Source organism: Pistacia vera, unplaced genomic scaffold (genome assembly GCF_008641045.1).
Source record: "Pistacia vera cultivar Batoury unplaced genomic scaffold, PisVer_v2 Contig858, whole genome shotgun sequence".
NCBI classification, from domain to species: domain Eukaryota; kingdom Viridiplantae; phylum Streptophyta; class Magnoliopsida; order Sapindales; family Anacardiaceae; genus Pistacia; species Pistacia vera.
In genome coordinates, this window is record NW_022196732.1 from 59,760 (window position 1) to 65,579 (window position 5,820).

Consider the following 5,820-nt stretch of genomic DNA (forward strand, 5'->3'; position numbering starts at 1 on the left):
TTATTATTATATTATTATTTTTTTTTGAAAGAAAGCTTCACTAATTTTATTGACAGTGTGATTTGAAAGATAAATGATACTCTGATTTATATTTCTGGTGTAAAATATTTTGAGGGTTAGGAAAAAAAAATTAAAATTTCACAAATAATTTAAGTTATTGGGTTTTTTTTTTTTTGTTTTTCCAGTTAATAAGGATCCAAAATGATTAAAATTTAAATGGACTTTCGGCCTAGCCCACATTAGGCCCACTAGGCCCAACCTTCTAATGGAGCTAGGCCCATTACGGTCCATCCTAATCCTCGTACTTACAAATGAAAGAGAACAAACTTGAGATATATTTCTAAATAAATATATACCAAAACATTCAATTAAAAATTGCTAAATTATTTATTATTTTTAAGTGTGATTTATTATAACTTTGGGTTTTTTATATCCTTCTTTATATGATGGTTTTATGTCATAAATTATGTTTCTAATGTTAAACATATTATAAATTTAATAATTTATCTAAAAAATCTTGGGTTTTAGAAACCTGCAGGCAGCTTGGCCTAGTTTAAATGAGAGATTAGTACTTTTAACACTAATTATTATAATACAAACTATTTATATTAAAAATATTCATACAAATTATGTGACATTATAAAAAAAAAAAAAAAAAAATAGAAATAAAGGATAAATCAGTCTGTTAAAAGTCTTCTCCACCATCAATTTGTTTTAATATAATCCATTAATTCCTTTATCATTCCTATCTTTGAGTAAGATGTAAAATAAAATATCTACCTTATAATTAATAATATCATATCACATTTATATCTTATCTTCAGTTAATATATCATGTCACATATAATTTATGTTTTCTCGTTTATTTATAATCACCTCTGAATAAATATTCTAAAATAAATAATAATTTAAAGAATTTATTGAAAAATATATCAATAATTTTGAACTGTTTGTCTATCTAACACTTTCTAATTGTAAAATTCTCTCATGAATTGAAACTGCAAATGCATGCTGGAAGCCTCAATCAAGCTATGATTAAAAAAAAAAAAACAAATTTACAGAGAACTAGTTTGAGAGAGAGAGTACGAAGGGTTTTTCTCTCCCATTGTAGCAGATTATTTTTTGTTGATGCTCGTTTTCGGCACCACCAATTGTCACGTGGGTATTACTATTTGATGAATTAACACACGTGATAATGGATATATGAAGTGAAATAATGCAAAAAAGACTTTTAAAGTGGTTCGGATGCTAGGTAGCAAGTCCTACGTCCACTGATTTGTATTGATATTATGTGGGGTCAGTCGCGAAACGGACTGACGTACATAAGAGTTATGAAAATAAGTGCTTTTACAAGAGAGAGAGAGAGTTTTTTCTATGTAAAGATGGCCGAATCCCCTTAATGGAGGGGTCTTCTTCATTTTATATCAAACTGAAGCGTGTAATCATCTTAAATCCATGGGTTGGTGTGATTGTCAGGATATAATCCGGCTTTATGTCCCATTCCCCTTCCCAAGCTGACTTCGCATGATTTGCTGCAGGAAACGACGCGTGTGAGCTCCATATCATGCGCGGTCTGACTTGTGCGTGTTGCTCTGACGGGAGCAGGTCGCCTTCACACGATTTTCCCACGTCAGCCCTTTATTTTGCCAGGCAATAAGAAGCCTCCTAGTTTTAAGGTTCGAGGAACGAGCCTTGGAAACTAAGTCACACTGGAGGCTTTGGTCGCTCCGACCTGGATGGGGTGAGCTCGGCTCAAGACTCGCAGCGAACACGATCTCGCGCGACCCCTTGCCTAAGACCCTGACAATCTTCATCCTAGTGACCTGGACTTGACGACGCTCCTTTCTATACCTTAGAGGTTCAATGAACCTGGCTCTGCGCTGTCAGGCGCTCTGCACGCGTTACAGCATCTGTCAGACAACTTAAATGCGTTGTATGATGACCCGACGTCATTTTGACAGCATTGACTGTGTAACACATTTGAAACGCACCCCTTATTACTGCATTTATGCGACGTGGGTTTGAAACGACGCCCCTTTTCACGGCATTTAATGCGACGTGGGGCGCATTTAATGCGAGAAGAGAGAACTGCCGTTTCGGTTCCGAGGGTGGTAACCGTCGATTCGCAATCCATATAAAAACTTTGTATTTTTCAGATGAGGTCACCGAAATTTTCTTCGCTTCGAGTGACAAACTTTGGCAAACCAAGAATCATTCTCTCCCGATCGGCCTTTTCAGCAACCAAACGAGTTTCGGCCCCAGCTCCATATACCACAGAGTAAGGTTCTTTCCTTTTTTCATTTTGCATTGGTTTGGTTGAACCACGACGTTGGGTCTTCCGGTGTTTCACCGAGTCGCGACGCGTTATTGGATTCAAGCCGTGGATGGCGGCTTGAATCACCGCTAGGTTTTAAGTATTTGTCCCTTGCCGCCGCACGGGACAAACCACGAAGGCCTAAATGACCGTGTCTGTCGTGTTGCATAGAATGAACCGTCACATCCAGGCCCAGGAAGGAGCCAGCTCGCCCTCGCGGGGAGCTCCCAGGACGTAGCTCTCGATGTCTACTCGGTTCTCACCTCCGAGGAATATGCTAGAATAAGAGCATTTCGACATCCGCTCGAGGTGTTCCTCGACCACACTAGCGCGCACGGCGTCCGGCCGACGGCCTTGCCGCATCTCTGAGAGCTTCAAGGTTGAGGGAGGATTCCCTTCCATCCTTTCATCAGGTCGGTCCTGGATCATTTCGGGATCGCACCATGCAGTTGACGCCAAACGCGTATGTCTTGCTGTCGCGATGTACATCACGTGCTGCGAAACGGCTTGGAGAGCCAACGGCGGTGGAGCTCGGCGTCGCCTACTACCTGAAGAAGAGTAGGACAAGGATTCGTACTATTTGTCTCGGCGACCTACCATTACCACGGGGATACACAGCTATCCCAGCAATGCGGGGCCTACGAGACAAAGTTTTTCTTTTTTCTTTTATAACGGCCACTGCCATTTTCAGGATCCAAGTAGTTTTCTTTCGCTGGGTTAGCTATCTGCTCGCTTGATCCTAATAACGACCTGTTTTCTTTTGCATTCAATAGAACGACCGAGGAAAAGCTACTCGCCGATCCAGACAGACTTGTATCTTTCGGGGTACTGGACGAGAACACGGGACGCGAGGAAGCTTGTGACGACTGCGAACCTGCGAAGTACGGTTTTTTCAGCGACAAGGCGTCGTTAGAACCCCTAGAAGGTAAGTTATGCTGTCTCTTTCTGGTCGTGGAATAAATTCCCTTACTGACGAGCTTAAATACAGAGACCATGCCCCCAAAGAGTCCGAGCAGTCCCGCCGAGCACCATTTATTTTGCCTCGATTGAGGAGGGAAGACGGCCGAAGCTGCCCGTGCTATTCCGGCACAACCGCTGCGAGCTTCTGCGCCTTTGCAGCCCCGTCCTGCGCAAGAAGCGACTAGGACAGAACAGGTCGCTCAGGCACCTCTGCTTTGCCCCAGACGGAAGGCTCCGGCCCAAAGTCCAAGAAGAGAAACAGGTCCAGGTCGAAGAGTCTGAGACCGAATCCGAGGAGAGCCTCTGAGAACGCGCCAGGAATCCGGAGGTCGGGCAAGGACCCGCGAGCGAGGCGGCCGCTGCCGGCAAGGTGAAGGATGCACCAGTTCTAACTCGTTAGGGAGTCTGCCCGAGCACCTGCAGCCGATAGTCTATGGCCTGCTCGAGTGCGAGCTAACGAGTCTACGACGAGTTCGCTGATACGGACGACCTGATGACCAGGTCTTTCCACATCTGAGCAAGGTAACGAGTTGGACTCAAGCTTCATTCTGATTTAGTCCTAACTCATATTTTGCTCGCAGCCGTTACTTGCGATGAGGATGGCCATGGAAAAGACGCGCTGGGGGCCGCAGGGGACAAGCGACCTGGAGGAGGAGGTCGCGAAGCTGAAGCAGAACTTGGAGTCCGTTGAGGCGAAAGAACTCAAGCGTTCGAAGCGGCGAACAGGTATCTGAACCAAAAGGAGCTGCTTTACGAACGTGACTTCCAGAAGGCGGAGCTAGATCGACGTCGGAGGAAGTCAAGGAACTTCAAAGGACAACCGCCAGCTCTCTAGGGAGATCGGCGAGAAGGACCAGAGCTCCAGCGACCTTCGCACGGGCTCAGCGAGCTGAAGAAACAAGGGGACCTCCGAACAGAAGGCTAGCTCTTGAGCCGAGCTTCAGGAGAGTCGGGAGAGAGTCGCTTCTCTGACTGTAGAATGCAGAACCAGTCAGAAGCTGAAGAAAAGGCCGCGACTGGGCAATCGGGTCTATTTACTCCCTGCTTAAGGAACCCGGATTTGGACATGTCCGACCTCCCGGAGAGTTGGCAAGCGACTTTGCGGATCATGGCCGAGAGGACGATCTGGAAGCCGCGGGCGCCCAACAACCCGACCAGCAGGGGGTTCTAGATCAAAGGATCCCCCCGACCACCTATACCGTAATGAGTTGTCCCCGTTAATCGGGTCTTTTGACTCTTTTGTTTGTAAATGAATGGAATCATCTTTTCAATTTGCAGTTCGTCTTTTTCATATATTTGTGTACAATTTACATTTTGCGATTTACATAAGCAATTGTCTACAAATTTTACATGCGAACAGAACACATACAACTGTTTTAAGCGAACAAAGTAATACTTAAAAAGAAATTAACAAAAAAAATGAGAGCTGAGTTTCAGGATTACTGATAGTACGGCCAGAGGTGCTCGGCATTCCAAGCTCGGGGTACTTTGGAACCGTTCAACCTTTTGAGATGTAGGTCCCCGGTCTGATTACTTTGTCGACCCGGTATGGACCTTCCCAGTTAGGTCCTAGTACCCCCGCACTCGGCTCTCTGGTTCCGAGGAGAACTTCCTTTAGCACAAGGTCTCCGCCCTGGAAGTCTCTTCGCTTGACCTTTGAGTCGAAAATCTATTTGCTCACTGCTAGTAGGCTGCTATCCTTAGCGAAGCCTTGTTGCGGTGCTCTTCGACCAGATCCAAACTTGCTCTCATTAGTGCTTCGTTTTCGTCCTCATTGTACAAGTCCCTCCGAGAGACCCAGTTCCGACCTCTACAGGGATCATTGCTTCACAGCCATAAGCTAGCGAAAATAGAGTTTCCGAGGTGGAGGTCCTTGAGTTGTCCTGTACGCCCACAAGACTTCAGGGAGGTCGTCAGCCCAATTTCCTTTGGCTGCCCCGAGCTTGGCTTTCAGAGTGTGCTTGATGGTCTTGTTGACTGCTTCAACTTGGCCATTCGCCTGCGGTCTGCGACTGAGGCAAATTTTTTATGGATGCCCACTCGTCGCAGAACTGCTTGAACTCCTCATTATTGATTGCTTTCCATTATCTAGATGAGGTGTGAGGAATTCCGTAGCGGCACACTGTTCTTGAAAACGAAGTCTTTCAGCTTTCTGGTGTTGATCGCAGCTAGTGGTTCGGCTTCGACCCATTTTGTGAAATAATCGACCGCGACCACGGCATACTTGACCCCTCCCTTTCCAACTGGCATGGGGCTGATAAGGTCGATCCCCCACATGGAAAATGGCCAGGGGCTAGACATGTGATCAGCTCGTGAGAAGGGGCTCGCGGAATGTTCGCGATCCGTTGGCATTTGTCGCATTTCTTGACAAAGTTGTGCGCATCTTCTTGGATTCGGGGCTAATAGTATCCCTGGCGAACAACCTTGTTCGCAAGAGACCGAGCTGCTGTGTGGTTACCGCAGATCCCCTCATGAATTTCCCTCATGATGTAGTCTGCTTTTTCACTAGTCACACATCGGAGGAGTGAGGCACTGAATCCTCTCAT